Source organism: Rhinolophus hipposideros (genome assembly GCF_964194185.1).
Source record: "Rhinolophus hipposideros genome assembly, chromosome: 25".
Lineage (NCBI taxonomy): Eukaryota > Metazoa > Chordata > Mammalia > Chiroptera > Rhinolophidae > Rhinolophus > Rhinolophus hipposideros.
The window spans coordinates 19,760,950-19,783,765 of record NC_138071.1 but is presented as its reverse complement, the minus strand read 5'-3'; the positions used below and the strand labels follow the sequence as shown (position 1 = coordinate 19,783,765).

General features: G+C 40.0%; 1 protein-coding gene across 13 annotated transcripts in view; it reads left to right on the top strand.

Annotated features, from left to right (window-relative positions):
• DGKI (diacylglycerol kinase iota) overlaps positions 1-22,816 on the top strand; it is a 377,107-nt gene that overhangs the window by 94,571 nt on the left and 259,720 nt on the right. Inside the window, exon 1 of one of the 13 annotated variants that reach the window (XM_081038698.1) lies at positions 15,575-15,638. The exons of the other annotated variants lie outside the window; for them this stretch is intronic. The gene's annotated coding sequence lies outside the window, so the exon portion shown is untranslated. Of the gene's footprint in view, positions 1-15,574; positions 15,639-22,816 lie in introns of those variants that run through there. 13 annotated transcript variants of the gene reach the window in all.

Here is a 22,816-nt window from a genome sequence, read left to right as displayed (position 1 = left end):
TTTAAAATGTACAGTGTGATGATTTGATATACATATAATTGGGAAATGTTTACCAAGGTCAAGATAATGACCACATTGATTCCTTCACAGAGTAAACTCTGTGTGTGGTGAGAATGTTTAAGATGTACTCTCAATACAATATTGTATTATTAACCATAGTCACCATGCTGTACATTAGATCCTCAAACTTACTCTTCTTCTAACTGAAAGTTTGTACCCTTTGGCTTACCTCTGTCCATTTCCCCCTCCCCCTCCCACCTTTCTATTCTGTGTTTCTATGAAATTGGCTTTTTCCCCTTAGAATCCATAAGTAAGTGGCACCAGACAGTATTTGTCTTTCTCTGTCTGGATTATTTCACTTGTATCATGCCCTCCAGGTTCATCCATGTTGTCACAAATGGGAGGATTTCCTTCTTCTTTATGTCTGACTAATATTCCATTGTGCATGTATTCCACATTTTCTTTATTCATCCATCGGAGGACACTTAGGTGGTTTCAATGTCTTGGCGATTGAGAATAATGCCTCAGTGATCGTGGGGCTGCAGATATCTATTTGAGATACTGAATAAGAGAACTCACTGTTGGTGGGAATGTAAAGGGTGCAGCCCCTGTGGAAATCAGTATGGAGGTTCCTCAAAATGTAAAAATAGAACTACCATATGATCCATCAATCCCACTCCGGGGTATTTATCTTAAGGAAACATTGCCACTGTTTTAGACCAGATAGTGACTGGCCATAATTTTTCTTTTAAAGTTTCTCCAAAATATATCCTTTTGAAGAAAACACCAAATTAGTAACATGTCTATTAACCAGACATTCTGCAGAAAATTGTGTTAAAGGATAACATTTGCCATTTCCATCAGGCAATTTTCAGTCAGTACAATTGTTTTTCTTTGTTTCTTATAGGGAGTGGCCCCCAACTTTTGTAAATTTTTTATTCACATAATTTTATTCACATTATTTTGGATTGTCCTGTGATGATAGACTCCAAGCCAGTCACCCCCTGTTTTGTCCTGAATTCTGCTGAGGGATTATTTATCTTGCAAATTTTGAAAGAGGCGGGGAGAGAAGGGTTTAATTATATAGCAAGATAGTTTTCTAGACCTTCAATTCGGACTGTAAACAAAGTGTTCTGTTTTAAGCTTTTGCTATGAAAAATTACACAGCGATTTCCTCGTGGTTTGCAAATTATTTCCCTCCTAAGGCTCAAGGTTGTTGACATGTCAGTAAGTGTCTGGGGGAGAAAATTAAAAACAAAGTTAGTCATTTGAATGGTTGATGTATAGTTTGCGAAGTTCATGAATTTGTACACATTCTGATTGAGTCATTTAAGTTCTTTCCCTAATTCTTTCATCTGCTCCTTTGTCATGTGTAAACAGAGTCCGTCAGAAGGGCGAGAGAAAAATGCTTCTTTGCCCAAATCTCCCTGCTTTTTGCATTTGATCAGAGCGCCCTCTATGCGTGACTTTGGATGGTACATGATGGGTATGCACTGGCCTTCCCAGCGGGATAAAGCTGGGGCTCTAAGACTGTTGCTTGAGTGGCTTTGCTCAAAATCTTCTCTTTTTGCTGACAACATTTTTGTTTTTGTTACATGGTGCTTTTAGAAATGAACGTAAGATGAAGTATTAACTTGTTGAACATCTCTTCTCCTAGAGGAAGGTCATGGTCCTCGTGTTCCCCATGGACATAGAAAAGATTGGCTGGCAATTTCTGTCCCCTTTGCTCCCTTTTATCTGACTTTACACACCTGATTATTAATGTCACCTCAGTTAGGGAGAAAAAGTCCTGTTTCCACGGAAATGGCATTAGGAAGTAGCGGTGGGAACGAAACATCTCTTCATGAGATAACATTTTGTTTTCTTTTGTGCGTCTTGTTGACAATAGAACCCTTAACTAACACAATCCATAAATAGATGTTTGATAAATAGAAACTTACAGGAAAAGTTTTATCAGAGTTTATGTCAGACCGGTAGTAACAAAGTAGCAAGGTCATTAAGAAATGAGGAATAAACTACCAGGGGAAGTCGAAAAAACTTTACCAGTATGCTTAAGGTAAGACTTTGTTTGAGGACATTAAAACAAAGGAAGTAACATGCCATCAACACCTTTCATAAATATGTATGATCGGTAGTAGAGGTCAATCGTAATATGGCAAGAATTCTTGACCCTAAAAGATGCTTTATAAGAGACAAAGTTTTGGAAATTCTCACTTGTTCTTAGCTGACTTCATGAAGTAAGGGTTGTTGATGATTCGGCCTCATCTGTGAATCCTTGATCCTTCCATTAGAAGAAGAAAGCTCATGACTGTATCACATGTGAATTCTTAAATTAGAATCTGCATTTCTCTTGGATTTTCGGAACTCTTGGATCTTTTCAGCAACTAATATCATAACTCAGTACCATCATGTTTTAATTAATGATTTCGGTCTGATAGCATTGTATTTTGTAACCAGGGGATTATCTTACTTGATTTTATTTCTCAGAATGCTATCTATGAGACAAATGTTTTGAGATTGGACTTGGATTGGAAGCGGAAAGTAAGGAGAGGAGAGACCAGTTAGGAGGTTTTTGCAGTAATCTCAGTGAGGTTAGTTGGACTGGTGTGGGAACAGAGGAGATAACAGTGAATGGAGAGCTTCGAGACATATTATAGGGGTAGAATTGACTGGATTTAGTGATAATTGGTTTTGAAGGTTGAGGGAGATGGATTCCTCAAGGAGAGGGTCAAAGGACCATTAACTAAAATGGGGAAGGACCAAAGGTTCAATTTGGGGCAGAGTAGGTAAGAGAGATCTTCAAGGTGAGTCATAAAGCAGGCCATGGGAAATATGAATTGGGGCTTAAAAGGATCTCTTGGACCATAGGTAGTGCATGTTATGATATCTGACCTTTGATGTGGATTTGAGTATTCAAATCCACAAATGTAATAACTAATTGTAGGCACTATGTGATAGTCATAAGAATAAGATGTGATATACTTGATAATACCCCCAAACAAAGGAAAGACACCCAATAGAAATCTGTCAGTAGACTTAGGGAGAATAAGAGAGTTAGACTCAAAGAGAAATTGAAAACTTTCCATTTTGTTCACTTTTGATTTGATATACATGGAAATTTATGTTTGCAAGGGAAATAGAGGCTGTTTTCAGAAGTCAGGAAACAAAAGCTTAGGAAGAGAAAATAAATTAGTTACCACCACTTTTAGTTCTCTAAGGTTAATTAAATCTATTTGTTTTATAATGAGAAAAATATCACAAATGTTTTTTTCAATTATGCAACCATTTTGAAGTTATTTGAAATAGAGATACCTGTGTTAGAGTCTCTTTTTCAAGCTAAGGGGAAGTTTCAAAGCAAGCTCCAAGATTTTAATGTTGTCCTGTGATGTTTTCAGGTCACCTCAGGGACATAGTGATATGATAAGGAAAACCAGAGGGAGGATAGACCTAAAAATTTAATGAGTTGGAGAAAGATATTGGACTAGGGAAAATTTAGTTATTTTGACCATTTGTAAATAGGGCCCCCATTTGTATCTCTGCCCAATGGAATATATTTCAAATTTCTTGAGCTGTAGACTTTTTAAACAAAAAAAAAAACCCCAGGAAGACCAATGGTGCCACTGATTTCTCTCTTCTCTAGGTTGAATATCTTTTGACCAGCTCTTTTCTTGGCTGCCTAATGCGAGTATGCACACACATGCACACCATTTGGTATGCATGGGCGACAAACCACAGGCTCAGGGAAGGAGTGCTATTAAAGAATAGAGAGGAGGATGGTACTAGAATACCTGTGATAAGTGTCTTCGGGGGTCCTTTTCATGCCTTCTCATCTCTCACCCCTTTTTTTACCTCTGTAAAAAGTTATTCCTTTTTCCACTCTGATTTTCCTCCTCCACCACTGTCTGCTTTTTCTTTTCCTTTCCTTTCCTTTCCTTTCCTTTCCTTTCCTTTCCTTTCCTTTCCTTTCCTTTCCTTTCCTTTCCTTTCCTTTCCTTTCCTTTCCTTTCCTTTCCCTTCCCTTCCCTTCCCTTCCCTTCCCTTCCCTTCCCTTCCCTTCCCTTCCCTTCCCTTCCTTTCCTTTCTTTTCCCACTTCCCCTTCCCTTTTCCCTCCCTCCTTCCCTCCCTCCTTTTTTCTTTCCTTTTCTCTTCTCTTCTCTTCTCTTCTCTTCTCTTCTCTTCTCTTCTCTTCTCTTCTCTTCTCTTCTCTTCTCTTCTCTTCTCTTCTCTTCTCTTCCTCATTTTCCTAGAACAGTCTTAGCTTTACAATTTACAATGGTCAAAGAGCCTCAGGTTACAGTATTAGCATGACCAGTATTAGCATGACTTTTCCTCTCTGTTCCCAGCTGCTCCCATTGGGACTTGATCTAACCCAATGACTTCAAACAGCATTTATATGCTGAGAACTCCAGTACTTACCTTTCTCCTAAACTCCAGGCTACCTACTTGACATCTTTGTTTAGATGTCTTATAGGCATCTTAGACTTCTCTTGTACAAAACCAAATGTCTGATTGCCACATCTCCAGTACTTGGTCCTCCCTCAGTGTCCCCTTCTTAGTAAACACCATAATTTGTCCTGAAACCTTGAGTCATCCTTGGCTTCTGTTTTTTACTCATAATTCACCTTCAGTCCATTAGCAAATGGATCTCATTCCAAGATTTATCTTGAATCTCACCACTTCTTACCACCGGCACTGCTGCTATTCTAATCCCAGCCGCCATTTTTTTTACTACTGCAGTAGCCTCCTAAATGGTTTCTCTGATTACACCCTTCCCCTTCCATATACATTCAGATACATTAGCACCAGCTAATGTGACCCTTTAAAACCTAATTCTGTGCATATCACTTTCTGGCTCAAAAACCTCTAGTGGTTTCTTTTCACACTTATAAAGTCTGAACTCCTCATCATAGAGAGCCCTGCATGTTCTGGCCTCACATGCGCCGCTCCAGTCTCATCTCCTCTCCCTCACTCCCGAGGTCCAGCCTCACCCACTTCCTTGCTCTTCCCCGAACAAGACAACAATCTAATGGACTTTGCACTTGGGATTACCTCTGTCTGGAACTTTCTTCCATCAAATAGAATTTGGTTCTTTCTCACTTCCTGTAAGGATCTGCTTAAATGTCACCTCCTCTGAGAGGACTTTGCTAACACCTGACAACTCTCTTGTGCTTGTTTGCCACCACTGCTGTCCTGACATAACTCTGCATTAGAAGTGTGTTTGTTTGTTGTCTGACTCTCCCACCTGCAGTAAGCACTCTCAGCCAAGGGCTTGGTCGGGCTTTTCTGTTCTGTTTCTCATCCAGAAGACTGCCTGACCATGAGGCATAACTGTTAGCTTCATAAATATTAGCTGGCTGAAGAGCAAAATCAATAACCAGGGAGGTCAGGTTTGATTTGTGTGACTTCTTTTGCCAGCCATGGGAAAGGCGGTGAGTCTGCCCAGTGCTGACAGGTGTCTAGCTTGGTGCCTGGAGCAGTTTTCACGAAAAGACATGTACCGAGGAAATGAATGATTAAATGAAGGAATGTAGTCACATTAGTGAGTTAATCCTCAGGACATCAGCATCTACTCTTTAGACCTATTCATTATGGCAGGGTTACTAGCAAAGGGACCTAACTTTGATGGAGGGGGTTATGAAGGCATCTCTAAGGAGGGCACATAAGAGTAATCATACCTAACATGTACTGGGTACTTACTACTAACCATCTGCTATGCTTCATGTCTTAGGTGCACTAACTATGTAATCCTCACAACAAATCTATGAGGTTATACTAATGTCCCATTTTACAGATGGGGAACATAAGGCACAGAGAAGTAGATTAACTTATCTCAGGATGTACAGCTAGTAAAAGTAGAGGCAGACCCAGGCAGTCTAGTTCTAGAGGCTGTGCTTGTAACCACGTCCGAGCTGAGGACTGAGAATGGAGGAGTAGCTGGCTACATGGACGCTTTGAGTCAGTGATCTGGGCAAATGGAGTCATATGTGTCAAGGGCTAGGTCATGACCAGCTCTACCAAGGACACGACAGAGGCTCAGTATGGCCAGAGCACAGACTGGTCACGTGAGAGGGTAAGAAATGAGCCTCATTATTAAGCAAGGGCTGGATTGCGGAGGCCTGAAAGGCTGTGCTGATGAGTTTGAACTCACCTTAGGCAAAGGGAAACACTGAGTGGTTTTATACAGGAATGTTTATTGCATACACTTCCTTTGCCTTTAAGGTCAAATTCATAAAACCCTCTCTGAACCCCAGGTCTGTAAGTTTAATACCTGTGCTTTCTTCTGTGCAATTTATTGTTCCAGGTCTTATATTTAGGTCTTTGATCACAGGTTTATATTTTTAAACAGTCCCCGGAGGCCCTGTAGAGATGGGCTGGAGGGAAAGCAGATGGCAGGCAGGGAGACCTGTTGGGAAGGCCTAGAAATACTCCCAGAAAGGGGTCATGGTGACCTGGTGGTAACAGCGATGGAGAGGTAGTATAGATCTGAAGTAGCATCAACAAGACTCAGTGAACGGGTGAGGAAGAGGGAGGTGTAGATGGTGTCATTTAGAGAGACCAATTAATCACTCAGTTCACTTTTAGGATTTTATTCTACGGACAGACTAGTTACCAGTACATGTGCACAGGGCCTTATTTATAAGGCTGTTCACTGCAGGACTGCTTGCCCTGTAATGAATTAGAAGCAATTAGTACAGGAACTTGCACAGCCCCAGGGGTGTTCACATTGAAGACAATGTGGGGGGTACCCCGAATTTGTGCAACTAGTAAATTAATTACTAAATTACAGTTGTCCAAACAAGGAAACGTGATACAGCAGTTAAAACATAGGATGCGAGGCTTTATGTACTGATAAAGATTGCCAAGAATAATGAATAATATGCTGTGACTTATGTTACAAATATCTATTTGCACACACACCTATATATGCTTGTAAATGCGTAATGTAGTTCTGGAAAGATCCATAAAATCTTCTTATGTAAATATTTTACATAAAATTGTAAAAAGATTGGAGGTTAATTGTAGTAAAGAAACTTACTATTTTTGTACTGGCCGATTTTTTTTTTAACCTGTATGTATTAACAATTAAAAATAATAATAGGTTTAAAAAATCACGAAGCAAATGGGAGTAAAGTAAGCATGATACTAGTTTATAACCACTTTTCTATGTTAAAACCTTTGAAATAATAAGAAATTAAACCATAATTATAAATCTCAAGGCAAAATTAAATATGAATGTAATAAACTTGAAATTGTGTGTTGGGAAGGGACAGCACATGTGATTTTTATTAAATGTAGGATAGGCAAATTATAAGAAAAAATTTAAATATGAAATGTTTGTAATAACGTGAGTGTAATTAATTAACATTAGTGATTAATATAGACATGCAGGATTAAGAATTGAATGTAAACATGGATATAAAAATACCATCATAGAAACTGTAAATATCTAATAATTTTTCCAAACATTCCACTTTACAAATTACTCTAAGGACTCGGGGTTCTTTTAAGTGTGAAAAATCTTAAGATTGATGAATTTTAGATTACGTTTCCACTCCGAAGATAATATTAGTTCCTTAAAAAGTGGGAGAGCTCAGCGTCTTGTGGTAGATGTTACAACTGATAGTATAGCTTTGATGATTTCCTCTGTTCACCTGGCATGTGAGATACTTCTGGAAAATGAATGCACAGCATAAGTGAGAAGAATAATGTCACTCAGGACCAGAATATTAGATCGACTTAGCCATTCTGGACTTCTTGATATTCTTATTCTGTAAGTAATTGTGGTCTTCTGGGAAGGGGCAGACTTCACCAGCTCTCACTTACCTGTGCAGCCACAAAAATGCTTTAGGACCAGACTGGTAGCTTTTTTCTCAGAACTTGCCTGGGTTCTAGGCGACCTTGGCATTGGACAATTTTATGGTTAGAATAATAAAGTCCACTATTAGCATTATATGGATATCTGACAACATTAAAAGTACGTCTTCAGTAAAAGGACTGACAAATTAAAGGCAGATGCCAGTTGGAGAATACTTTTTCTCCTCATTCCTTTCCTATCTGTAGGAAACCAGTACCTCAAACAATTGAAGGTATAATACAGATATAAATATAAAGTGAAAATAAATATATTAATATTATACTGTCAGTGTACTGGGGACCTTGTGCTAAGAGGTAATGACTTCCCAACCAGCCTCAAATGAGTCCTATTGAATGCCTCATTTACCCACTCTTTCTACAGAACCGTTCTGCGTGGGGGCCTATGGAGGGGCATGGCTGCCCTGGAAAACCTTGTTGAATTTGGCTTAGAAAATGACAGATTTGTGTTCAAGGGAAAAATGGAGACATATGCTCAAACTCTGTGATCTGTTGATCAACTACAGCAGGGCCCACTGAGAAAATCGCCTGGTTTTAAGAGAGAGTCCTGAAAAAGTTGAGACAAGTGTAACACTCTTGGCCCACGAGGCTGCTGAGAGACCTCTGCTGAAGAGAAGGTCCCTGATGGGAGAATCAGCTATGTCCCCACGTCACCCAGGGTGGCTGTAGGTCCATCGGGGATCTGACAGCATACACCTTTCCCCTTGACAGGGTTTCATTACCGAGAATCCCATGTGGGCTCTAAGCAATAGTTAGGTACCTTTGAGGACACATTTTGTGTGGATTCAGGTTTTAGGCCCCGTTTAAATTTCAAGGGTGTGTCTTAAAGGCAGAAATAGGATAGCAAATGGATGCAGAACATCTAGTTGTCCAAGACATCAGAGTATCCTGTGCCAAGACCAGAAACCTTCCGCTGACCAACATACTGACAGAGTGGAAGACCATGCCCCTTGTGTGTTTCATACAGAAATCCATCCTGTTGAAAAATCTGGTCCGTTTTCATTGCGATCCCATTTGCCACAAGTCCCTCCAACAGGACAGTTTTTGTGAATATCAGATGGCATGGCGTAGTCCAGCTCTGGGCTCTCTGGAGTCACTTTTGCTTCCCAGAGGGGGCTTTCTTCTCTTGCCTCTCTCAGGGCTGGGAGAACTGTGCCCTTGCCCATGTTTGCTGCAGTCTTCGCGGGGCATCCTGGGTTGCCCTCCATACCCGTCAGGCTGCTGCCGCCGTCAGCGAGTCTCATGTTCCTCTGAGGCTGCAACACTGTCGCTGAGCCGTGGTGGCTGGAGCCACCTGCACAGAGTGCCCTTAAGACCCACAGATTGGTCCTGAGTGAGAGAGAACACTTTGCGTTCCCCCTTCCATTTTTAGTTATAACGCTCTTCGTCACTGGCCTTCATTCCTTTCTCAGCCTTGCCTGCCAAGACTCCCACTGCAGTTCCTGTCAGGGTGGACATCTCTTCCCCAAGGGGCCACCCTTTGGGTTCCGATCCCCGCTCCATTCTTTATTAACTTGCTATTTTGGATGAGTTACATAAGCTCCCCGGGCTTCATCTACTTATCTATAAAGCTGCTCTATAATAATGCTGCCTCGTGTTTGCTTTAAAAAACAAAGCTCATATATTGTCTGACAGAAAGCAGATGCTTAGTTGCTCACTGCGGTTATCCCCACAAGGTGAGGACCCATCCTGCTGGTCCAATTGGTTCTGGTTTTAATTCACTGGAGATGCTTTGAGGGGGCGGGCCCACGTGGGTGAGTCACGGCTCCTCGTTCGAGGCGGACTGCATTCTGAGCCCATCCTGAGACGGCAGCCTCCAAGGAGCACTCGTCTTCAGATGGGAACGAACAAGGCTCACAGTGTCTCCTTCCACCAGGAGGATTGGGTAATTTGCAGCATGGATGCGAAGATGTGTGAGCCATCTGAGGTAGTGTATATGGAAACAGGGTGATAAGTATGTGTTGAGCTATTCTTCAACCAGGAATGGCCATCAGGCAGCAGATCACGTGAGCAGTCTTCCTGAGAAGGTCAAGTGTGAACCCCTTGGTCATCATGCTCCCTTGTGAGAATTGCATCTTTCCCTCCTTTGTGCCTCATTCCCACCCTACAGAATATTCCTCTTTTCATTAATTTTCATGGGAATTTCACTTACCACTTCCAAATGTCTACATAAAGGATTAAAATAAAAATTAGGAGATATTTTTATATGCGTGTGTACACACACACACACACAACTGTTACTGACTGGTACCTACACTAGAGTATAAATGAGCAAATAAAAATATCTTTAAACCTTGCAGAAGCTCCAAAGCATCTTAGAAAATGATGATGTCACTTAAAATGTGCTTTTCTATTCTTTGATTTTTATTTCACTTTTTCATTTTCCTGAGAACTGTTCCCTGCAGCCAAAATGCCAACGACTCATTCTAAATCAAGTTCTGCTTTCTCCTAAGTTACAGAAAGAAAAAAAAATTAGTCTTTCTTTTCCTTTTCCTTCTTGAGAACCAATAAAAACACATCGGAGCCATTTCTCCCCAGGATTAAATAATAAGGCCTCCCACTTCCCACAGGCTCTAAGCCACCAAATGGAGGAAAGCAACACTTTTGGAATTTTTCTGTGTACAGGGCTGAAGTGATTTTCACTTCATGTAGTTCCAATCACCTTAACAAATGTTGGCCACCTACTATTTGCTGTTCACTTTGTGGCCCCAAATAAGACACAGTCTCTGTCTCCAAGTATTCTATAATAAGAAAGATCAGGAGTGTGAACTGACCTTATGGTACAAGTGAACTAGAACAAGTTCCGTAAGAAAAGATAAGAGCCAGTCTGGAAGGAGATAGGAAAGTTAGCAGTGAGCAAAAGGATGTTTGATATAACATTCGGCAAGAGGCAGGTAGAAATGGACTCAAAACAACATTAGTGGGAAATTTTGCTTAATCCAGTAGATAAAGTTTTGCATTTCCCCCCCCCAGAGGGAGAGGCAAAGGAATAGGTTAGTAATGGTGCTGAGAAATGTTTAAATTTGAGGAGAGAAAGGTTAAGGGGGCACCTACCTCTACCTTGACCTTCGGGAATTTGTACACAGAGCTCTTTGTAGTCATGGAAGGGATGGAGATGAAATTTGGGACCTAAGGAGAGATGCTTTCTTGGTCAGTGATAAAATGCTCACTCTTGGTGTACCTTTCAGTCTTTCAACAGATGCTATATGTATTCAAGGCTCTACATTATCATTTGCTTTTAAAGATCATTAAGGGAATAGTGATTTCATTTTTGATTACCTCCCTGCTGAGTTTTCCTCCACTGGCGTATTTTGCTTTATGTTTCAGTTAACCTCTTCTGGATCCAGCTGCTTTCGGGTTACTGGTGTAAAGTAGGAGTGAGTGGCAGGTTGTTATAGCAACTGAATGTGATAGCAGTTGGGGATACCTGTGGGGATTGATCACAAGCTCGAATAGTCTGCAGGCTTTTCTTGGGAAATTTAACAGTCAATTAATGGCCTTTCTTGCAGTTTTTAGTCTGACAATCTATCTTTTCATGAATGTTCAGATTGTCTGACGAGGCTAAAAAATTATGAGACAGTTGTAAGAATGTCTTATGATTCCCAGAGAACTAGAATAGTGAATGTTCTATTGTGTGTCTAGTAAGGTTGTGAATAAGAAAGATTTGGCAGAGACCAGATGGTAATGGACTCACGTATATAAAAGCTTTTGTGATTCTCATTGTGACCTCCATAGTAGGCCGTTTAAAGCTTCATCTTTCTGTCCTCAGACATCCAGCTTCATGCTTTGTTTCTTTCCATCATACTCCCTACATGTGAGCCATCATGGTGACTCTTGGTACCAGCCCAAGACATTCACTGTCACAGCACTGGGCCTTGGCTATGCTTTCCCTTCTTTATAGCAAGTTTTGAACCTTTTTCTTCATCTAGTTAAATTCTTCTCAGGCTGAGCTCAAATGGTAAGCCTTCTCTACTCCTTGGTGATGGCTTCTTTACTCCTTCCCCTCTTATAGGCAGGTCACTCCTTTTTCTGTGCTCCCTGAAGATTAGCCAAACCACTAGTATAGTAAGTTGGGGATTTTATCATGGTAATTCTTCAAGGAGCACAAAACATTGCTGAGTAACACGTGTTTCCTCGTAGCTTTGCATGCTCCTGCATGCTTCTCCACGAGACAGGGCACTGTTGCGTGTGCCCACACTGGCTTATCCTGGTGGGCATGTCCTGAATATACCACAGTACCACCCTAAGTGATGCAGGGACTTTAATAACAACCTTCTAGGGCACCATATAATACTCAAGTGATGCTTTGGATGTTGCGGAAAGGATGGTGTTCCTGGACTTGAAGGGCCTTTCAAAATGGGAGGGAAAGCGGGCAGTGTGTCTTGTAATCTTCCAGCCTTCTCTCTCATCAGAGTGACACTCTTTTGGCCCGAGTTTCTCAGTCTAACATTTAATGGCAAGGACTATTTAATGCCTTGGCCTGAGAGCTTCAAATTTGGTAGGTCTGTGATTGACTCCTAATTAAGAGAATGTGCCCCAAACTTGACTGATGGCTGCACAGCTGGACGAAGGAGGATCAATCTCACAGTGGCTTTCATCCCTGACTTCACCTTCCACTTCCCCAGGGAGGTTTTCCAAATGTCAAGGCCTGGGTCCTACCCACACCATTGACATCAGAATCTTAAAACCAAACCACTGATGTAAGCTTTTCTGCTTTCTACTAAGAAACGAGGTAGGGAAGGGAGCAGGGGTGAATCTATTATGGGAAATCAGAGAAAAGGCTCATGGTTAGTAGTTTTTATGGTGATTATTTTAATTTTTGTTTTCTGATAAGGAAGGAGGAAAACAAGATGAACAGCTAGAAGGTCAGGGTAGGGCCAGTACTAATTCTTGGGTGAAAGAATTAACATTTGTGAAGGCACGGAAATGAGCAATTTACTTGAGCTAGAGAAAGACCACATCTATGGGTTAATGAGGTAGATAGACTCTTGCATGAACGGAGGCGGGGATGCAGTGGGACAAGCACCTCAGAGAGCAGGTTAAGGATATAGATTTAATGTTGGAAAGAATAAGGAGTTACTTTGTTTCTAAGCAGAAGAGTAATTTTATAGATGACGTTTAATTTCAGTAAGGTGTTTTATTGCTATGGTTAGAGTCTATCTTAGCTTGGACTGCATTAAAAAAAAAAAAGATACCATCAATGAGGTGGCTTAAACAACAGGAATTTATTTCTCACAGTTCTGGAGATTGTGCAAGGTGAAGGCGCTCATTGATTTGGGTCTCTTCCTCTTTTTATAAGGACACTAATGCCGTCATGGAAGCCCCATCCTCTTTACCTCATCTAAACCTGATTATCTCACTAAGGCCCCACGTCCAAATGCCATCACATTGGGAGTTAGGGCTGAGTCCAAATGCCATCACATTGGGAGTTAGGGCTTCAGCGTATGAATTTGGTGGGGGACACACACATTAGGTCCCTACAGGGTGAATTGAAATAAAGGGTAACACTGAAGAAGAATTTTGTCCAGGACTAGTTTGTGTGGTAGTGGTGGGATGCTGGCTGCCTCCTATTTTACATGTCCAATTTGATGAACCAAGATCTAACATGAAATTTTGCCAATCCATGCCGTCTTTCCCTCTCCCCACCCCTTGGTTCTATTGCCCTTTCCACTTCCCTGGGTCCACTTCTTTGCTGAATATGTCATTTTTTCCTACCTAAGGTAAATGTCTAAAAGTTAGTGCAAAAACAATACAAGAAAACCTCAAAAGCAACAATTATGGTTACTCACATTTTTTAAGATGAAAATTGCCTTAAGACAGTCTGCATTGTTTAAAACATATATTTTTAAACTAAATATGTATTAGGTGTTTTTAACATTTTTGGACCCTTACAAGAATCCTAAATTCTAAGGAAAACAATTTTAATATTTTAGATTTATAGTGAATTTTTGCCTAATATTGCTTCAAATCATTGCATTTAGGAGAACTCTCTTAAAACTGGGAGAGAGGAATAAATATTGACAAAATAGGAAAGATTCCAAAATCAGAAAGAGCTGTTTTAAAATAATCTACTTTGTTTGAAGAGTGAAGTTTTCCACATTCAAATACATTATATCACAGAGAGTAAGAGATCTTATACATTCGATTATGGGGCCGTGGACCAATAATGTCTGAGAAATATTGAAAATGGTAGAGTTCCTGGATGATTGGTAAAAGGAAAATATTCCCATTGTCAAAACTGGGCAGGTGAACTTACAGCTTAATAAGTTTAGTGGCAATCTCTATAAAATTCCACTGAGTCCTTAAATAGATGTTTTATGTAGACGTAGTAAGGAAAATCACAATGAGCTAGCATAAGTTCCTTAAAAGAAATCTATACAATTAACCTCATTTCATTTATTGGATATGATTACTGTACTGATAGACTTGGGAAATTCTGTAGACAACTGTGTCTAGATTTCAGCAATGCATCTGATAGTTTTTCACGGTTTCCCTATGGTCAAGATTGGCCCCCATGGATATTATTAATTCCAAGATGGAGGCAGGTTTCTATTTGAGCAGGAATTCTTCACTTAGTTAATGCAATTAACTAAATGCAGTTGTGCACCTGGTTGAAACTTTCGTTTTCTTTTTTTTTGGGGGGTGGTTATAACTTTCATCCATGACCTAGGTGAATCAGACATGAATGCTTATCAACTTATCGATTTGAACTTATTCTCCCCTGAGACACAGAGCTAATGCACATGATGATAGAAATCGGAATTTGATACGTAGAAGCTGAAACAATGGTCCAGTATGTACCAGTGAAATGTAACAAAAGATTATACATTTAGAAAATGTGGCAATTAGATTAATGGGTAAGTATCAATCCTTATCCCCACCTGTGCTTAGGGTATTTGTCTAGTTTCATCTTACTTGGGAATTCCAAGCTGAAGCTGACTGGCCATTTTTCAAGATTCTTGGTAGAACTAGTTCCTGAGTTGTGAAGAGGTTAGATTTGATTACTTTGGTAACCCGGGAAGTCTATTATTCTGTGGAATTACTTTGAGAAACTGTTTTATAAAATGCACCATCTCTCCCTTACTGATCGTAGAGCTAAGCCACCCATCTTATCTATCAAACTTGGTTTCAAATAGCCTATTGCTGTTTGGATAAAATAAAACCTATCCTCAAAGGATGAGAATGGTCAGCCTCCAGAATGTTCAAAAGAATGGCTGCAGGTTCAGAAGACATTTCCAAAAAAGAGGAATCCAGTGTCTGAACAAAACACTGGAATCTCAGTAAAATACTGTTTACTATTGAGAGAGATTTTGTGTGTATGTAGTATATAGTAGGCACTGAATAAAAATACCGAATGCCTAAAAGTCTGGTTCTGAAACTGATTTTTTTTTCTTTTCTAAATATACTGCCTTCCCCCTTTCTTAAAAACTCTTATGGAATAGAGTTTTTCCTGTTATCTTGGAATTACAGCCAAGTCCAAATCTGGATACTATAAACATACTAAGTATTCTGTGTTTAGAGAGCTACCAGTGGTTAAGGTCAGAGAGCTGTCTGGGAGGGCTAAGACCAGAAAAGGACTCCATGAAAGCCTTTATCTTCACTCCTGTAAATCTATATGAAGAGAGGAGGGAAGGGAAAATGTTGCTGTATTTGGAGGACAATGTTAGTAAAGAAAGTTTGCTTCCCTTATTCTGTAGCTGCTGCTAGAGATAAGGCAAGAGGACTCACAGAGAAAATCATACAACTCATCGGTGTCTGCAAGAAGGTACCGCAGACATTTCAACTCCCATTATGGCATATGGTTAGCTAATGGACTCAGTCGCCTGACCATCCAGTACTAGAAATAAATAGTGAAGAGACGTCTCGGTGGGGGACTGCCAGGCAGAAATAGTGCACACGTTATGATTCCCTCAAGTTCTTGGTTCCCTAAAATTTTGGAAGATTGATCCCACCCAGGCTCTTAGGCCCAGGTAGTTGAATTTTTTCTTTTGTGGGAGAAGAAGAATCTTGTTAGTATCACGATTTTGGGTTAATTGGAGGTAAACAAACAACAGTCCTTCCATTAGAAGACTGCAGCATAAGGCTATTGCCATCCGGGATCTGCTGGAGGATAGGACCCAATCTGGGTTATGTGGTCCATGCTGAGGGTGCTCTGGGGGTGAGCTCCGGGTCAGTGACATCTACTGAAGCTACCACCAGTTAAGACAGTGAGCCCAGCCTATCCAGCCAAGGCCAGTGCTGCTGCCAACCTCATCCAATTAACTGGTAATTTCCTGAGTTCTGTAAAGTATGGCTTTGACAATGTTTGCCAGTATTCTCATTGCTCTTATGAAGGAGCAGCTTTTCAGAGGTTCTGACTCTGCCATTTCCATGACTGGCACTGGAATGAGAATGGCAGAGTGGGTGGAAGTATCTTCCCCTTTTTTTGGTAAGTAGAAGTTTTTAATTCTGATGAAGTTCAGTCTTTCATTTTCTTTATGGATAGAACTTTCTAAATTCTATCTAACAAAAAGTCATTGTCTCCTCTGAAGTCATAAAGGTAAATTTTTTATGTTTTCTTCTAGAAGCTTTGTAGTTTTAGCTTTCTAGGTTTATATCTGTGATCCCCATTGAAGCTTTATTTGTATACCGTGTGTGACAAGGGTCAAGATTATTTACAATACGAATAACCAGTTTTCCCCCAGCATCATTTGTTAACTTCATGTTTCCATTGATTTGTTTCAGTGCCTGTTTTGAAGCCAAGCATGGGGGTCTGTTTCTGGAATCTCTGGTCTTTTCCATTGATCTATTTATTAATTCTTCGCTACTACATGATCTTTTTTGTTTTTTTTTGTTTTTTTGTTTTTTTGTTTTTTTTTACTACTACATGATCTTGATTTATTTGTCTTGATAGTTAGTCTTGAAACTGGGCAGTGAAAGTCTTCCAACTTTTTCTTCTTTTTCAAGATTATTTGACTATTTTATTTCTTTTTTATTTCTATATAAATTTTAAAGTCAGCTGGCTTTTCACAGGGATTGTGTTGAATCTATGTATTACTTTGGGAAGATTTGACATCTTAACAGTCTTCCGTCTTTCAATATACAGATATGATATCTTTATTAATTTACAACTTCTTTAATTTCTCTCAGTAATGTTTTATAGTTTGTCAGTGTAAGGACATATACATGTTTTATAAGATTCATCACTTAATAGTTTATGTTTTGGAATGTCGTTGTTAATGGGTATTTAGATTTTTTAATTTTCAGTTTATTGTTGCTTATATGTATAACTACAGTTGACTTTTGTGTATGGTTCCTATACATTATGACTGCAAAACTCACTTATTAATTCTGGTAGGTGTTGGTAGGATTACTTGGGATTTTACACAATCGTGCCATCTGCAAATAAAATCAGTGTTATTTTTTCCTTCCCAATCTGTATGCCTTATTCTTTTCTTTACTTCCCCCCCCCCCACCGCCTCGTAGTACACTGGCTAGGATTTCCAGTACATGGCTGAACAGAAGTGATGAAAGCAGACACACTTTGTTTCGATCTTACGGGACAGTGTTCAGACTTTCACCATCACGTATGATGTTGCAGATTTTTCATACATACCTTTTATCAGATTGAGGACATATATTTTTTTCTCTTTCTGGCTTGTTGAAAGTTTTTAATCTGAATTTCTTCTTTTGCAAGTAGGCCTGCAGGACCCATGAGGTATGAAAATCTACATAGTGATGAATTAGTTGCTAGGAAGTCAGGGAAAAATAAAAAGAACATGTACACTGGCAGGCCAAACCAGATGGGATGGGCCAAGTCGTACAATGATAATGTAGAAAAACCGAGGTGAAGAGACCGGATTTCTGGTCCTGACTCTGCCACCAACTAGCTGTTTGGCCTTCAGTAAGGCACTTTGCTCTCTACCTAGCACTCAGCTCAGGCTGACAACCCTTGACATCTCTTGTCTTAGATACCACATGCTCTTGGTTTCCTTAGCTTTATTGTAACTTGAGATTGGGCAGTGCTTTGTTTGCTAACCCTTCTTTTAAGTAGTTCTTTTACTAAAGTCTCTTCCTCTGAACCATCTAGGGGGAAATTCTTTTTTTGCCAGGACCCTTTCCTCACTGATACAATATATAGGTGTGTTCCTGGGTTATTATGCCTAGGGCTGACCTCAGAGTAGGTAGGTAGGTCTCTGCCTCTAATCCCAACTTCCCCCCAGCTTCATCTATATTTACAATATCTGGATTGTAGTGTAGGAAAATCATCTGAACTACATTGCATGTCATTTGACTCCATTCCTTTGGGTCATGCAGGTTTTTGCATTTTGAGTCCCTTTTGAAACTACAGATTCCTTCATGAGGTACATATCATAAACTGCTTTCAGTTGACAAAATTGCCTTGGGTTATCTAATCAGGGACACCATTAGCTGAGCAAGACTGGGGCTGAGACAGAATAGCTGCCAAGGTGATTGGAAATTGGAGGGGGGGGGTGGCACAGTGTCCTAGCATGGAAATGGGTGTGGGGAGGCGCTAAAGAGATACTTTCCTGTTGATAGTTTTACTGGGAACAACCCTATGGAAATGTAAGTCCTTTCCGCTAAAATTTCTATGAATGTCCAGAGGGCTTATGTTCTTAAGGTTATTTCTGTTCTCAGGCTTATGCTTTTTCTAAATTTGTTCAATTTCAGATTATCTCTGTATCCCAGTAGGCAAAGTCTATTCTGTGTTCATTGACCTAGTTGTAAAAACCAGCCCCTTCTTCAGTTTCACGTTCAAAAAACCCTGCTGTCTTTAAGGGACTAGACTTCCCTGAAGATTTAAGTACAGGTGGGAAATATGGAGGAGAGGACAAAGGAGGCATTTCCATTACAGCAATACAACAACTGCCAATTAACATTAGACTGTGTTCTTAAAATGTCCTTCAGCTACCCCTTCACTGGGGTGTTTCATTGGTCACTTCAGGGCATTGCACGCCCAGGTCTTGGGCAATCTTTGGATCCTCTCCTCCCTCCCCCTTCTCCGTCTTTCCTTCTCTTATTTCTCTCTTCCTTTCAGAGGGAATGCAGAGTGGTAGAACCTCTGGAGCCAGACATCTGGGCTCCCATGTTGGCCTTATTACTTATTAGCTGTATGGCTTACATAAGTTGCTTAAACTTTTCAATGTCAGTTGTTACATCCATAAAATGGGCATAATAAAACTACCTCATGACTATTAGATGCGTAGAGTGGATGCTGTCATTTGCTGCCTTCTCAGAAGCAAGGTGCTCTTTTTACCAGCTCCCAGAAGCACTTGGCTGCCCATGGTCTACAGTTCTGCCTTTTCCCAGGCATTGCCCCTGGTATAAGAGCGTCTCTTGCCTGGGGATGTACTTCCAAAGGGCTGCCTGTACCCAGAGACGGGATGATGTGGAAATTCAAAGTCTTGTCTGTGCCTGGAATTGGAACAATTCTCAAGGGCCGTTCCTGCTCCAGGACTTCCTGTGAGATCAACTGAGGCTTCTGTTGCATTTGCATGTCATTCAGCGCCTCACATTGTCAACCCTACTTCTCTCACTCCCACAAACTCTAGTCAACCTGAAAATTTCTGTCTCAGAGTCTGTTTCCAACCTAAGAGAAAATGGTTAAGAAAATACCCAATGCATACTAGGTGCCCCCCACTTTTTTATTGTTATTGTTTAGAGAGGCAGACAATTTATTTTATGAGACTTTCCAGAATATTCCAGTCATATATAAAACTACACATGGAATCTTAATTAATGGTTGGAACCACGAGTACTCATCATGGAAAAATGGTTATTGTTTGATTTTTGTAAATGTTATTTTACTAGAGCATGTTCTAATGAGCCTGCTCCAATAGAAGGAAAACATTGTTCCTTAGTAATTTACTCTTACCTGATACTCTGTATAGCACTGTAAGTGTGTTGTTTCTGTATATTTGATTAATAACCCAAAGCGGATAGAAGTGCTGACCATTTATGTCCCCATCAGGTTAGAAGTTAACTTGTGAGCTGATGTGTTATGATTTTATAGACAAAAAGAAAAGTTAATGCCACAGGGATTAAAGTTTTACATCTCTTGTAGAAGTCTCTTTAGGCATTTCTTTCCTGACTGACTATTCTCAATCTCAGTTTCTTATATGCATTTTGCTTTGCATTTGTCTTCCATGCTGGTTACCTCATGGATGAGTGAAATCAAACTTTGTCAGAGGCTCGTTATTTGTATGAGAATGTTGTTTTCAACAGTGGATTTTCATAGGAATATGTTTCTATGTATTATTAGTTTCCGAAGGGGAGCATTATGATAGGAAGGTACCCAAAATTTCATGGGAGCATTTGGAAAAGAGAAGTCAACGTTTTGAAGTTTGCCAAACTCTATCATACTAAATCCAAACTTTGGATCTAGTTTTCAAGTGTGTGTATTTTCTAGGATTTCCGTAACAACGTACCACATACCGAATGGCTTAAATAACAGAAATATGTTGTCTCGCGGTTCTGGAGGTTGGCAGTTTGAGATCAAGTGCTTGCAGGTTGGTTCCTTCTGAGGCTGTCGGGGTGAATCTGCTGCAGGCCTCTCCCCTGGCTGCTGGTGGTTTGCTGACCATCTTTGGTGGTCCTTGGCTTGTAGACACCTCACCCTTAACTCTGCCTCCATCTTCACATTATATTCTCCTTGCGTGGGTATCTCTGTCCAAACCTCCCCTCTTTTTATAAGGACACCAGTCGTGTTGGATTAGGGGCCCACCCTAATGACCTCATTTTACCTTGATTCCCTCTGTAAACACCCTGTCTCCAAATAAGGTCACTTCTGAGGAACTGGGGGTTAGGACTTGAACCTATGAATTTTGATGGGGGCGGTACAATTCCACCCTCACAATAGGATTACTTTTTCCCTTACCTGATGCCTTAAAGAGAAGAATGCCGTTAACTCCGGCTAGAATCCCAGTTAAGACATCTCAGCTGGTTTTAAAGTGAGGTTTATTGCTGCCTTCCCACACCAGGCCCAGGGCAGCTTGGCTTTGGGAATGTATTAGGATGAATGAGGCTGGGGAAATAAATCCTGCCTAACCGATGAGTTTCCAAGCGTTCACGGGTGTTTAGCAGCCAGTCTGATTTACAGATGAAACAAACAAACAAACAAACAAACAAAAGAAGGCTTTTTGGTGTTGCGTTCATTTACATGAATATAATTCAATAAATATTTCCGATGGCATTTGGATTGCATTTTTGTTTTTTTAAATATGTTGGTCAATTAATCTGAGTTGGGAGTGTGGTGCTTTTCAATTTGTCATTAGGCAGGTAGGCAAGTGAGGGGAGAAGAATGATTCACTTGGCAACCATGGAATTACTTACCATGACTGGAAGAAGGCTCTTCTGTTTGAATGAACCCTCCGAACTGCCTGACACATAATGGAAGCTTGTTAAATGTTTATTGATTGAACAGAAGTATCCAGGGAACTTGGAATATTTGAGAGCGATCAAATAAAAAGCACATATTTATTCAGAGATTTACCATATACCCAGCTTTGGCCTGCTGCTGCGGGGGCTGCTGATATGCGTAAGAGAATAATAATACCAGTGACTCTTTATTGTACATACTGTGTGCAAAGAATCTTGCACACGTTAAAAAACTGTGTCAGCAACTGTGAGTTGAGTAATATTGTTCTTATCTTACATAAAAGAAAACTGAGGTCAGGAAAGTTGATCTCTCTTAGCTAGTGCTTGGTGTGGTAGGGTGGGTTTTTAACCTGTACATTCCAATGCCTCCCAAACTGGCCTCTCTCCAGGAGAAAGTTACATACTTGTGGAGGCAGGACCTGTATAACTGAGGCAGTTAGAACATTACTATAGCAAGAGGATGTCTCTCTTGCTAGGTATGTTTGTGCGATTAGTATTTCATAAAAGTGTGGTGTTATGTAACGGATAAAGTAAATGCAGTCTGGAGTTAGAGGCCTGGACTCAAATTTCACTTGGACCTCTTCCTATCTGTGTGATCCTGGGCACGGGGCTTAATCATTCTGTGCCATCTTTTTAGTTTTATTACAAAATAGGGGATAATAAAAGTACCAATCTCATTATTGTGAGAAATTTATAAAACATGTAAAATTATTCAGTGCCTGGCAAAATGTATTTCCTTCTTGAATGGAATCTTCACAAAGGCAGAGATTTTTCTCTCTCTTTTTTTTAAGTATTATTAGTTTCAGGGGTGCAAAACAACAGAGTGATTAGACATTTATATATCTCACAAAGTGGTAACCCCAGTAAATCTATTATTCATCTGACACTGTATATACTTATTACAATATTGTTGATTATATTCTCTATGCTGTACTTTATATCCTCTATTTTTTTAAATTATAGTTGATATTCAATATTATTTTATATTAGTTTCAGGTATGCAGTGTAGTGATTAGACATTTATATAATTTATGAAGTGAACCCCCCGATAAGTCTAGTACCCATTTGACACTACACATAGTTTTTACAATATTATTGGCTGTATTCCCGATACTGTACATCCCCATGACTATTTTGTAACTACCAATTTGTACTTCTTAATCCCTTCACGTTTTCATCCAGCCCCGTACCACCATCCCCATCTAATAACCATCAGTTTTTTCTCTGTAGCTATGAGTCTATTTCTGTTTTGTTTGTTTATTCTGTTCTTTAGATTCCACATATAAGTGAGATCATATGTTATTTGTCTTTCTCTATCTGACTTATTTCAGTTAGCATAATCCCCTCTAGGTCCATCCATGTTGTTGCAAATGGTAAGATTTCATTCTTTTTTATGGCAGAGTAATACTCCATTATATATATGTATCACAATTTCTTTATCCAGTCGTCTATTGATGGGCATTTCTGTTGTTTCCATATCTTGGCTATTGTGAATAGCACTGCAGTAGACATAGGGGTACATATATCTTTTCCAGTTAGTATTTTGGATTTCTTTGGGTAAATACC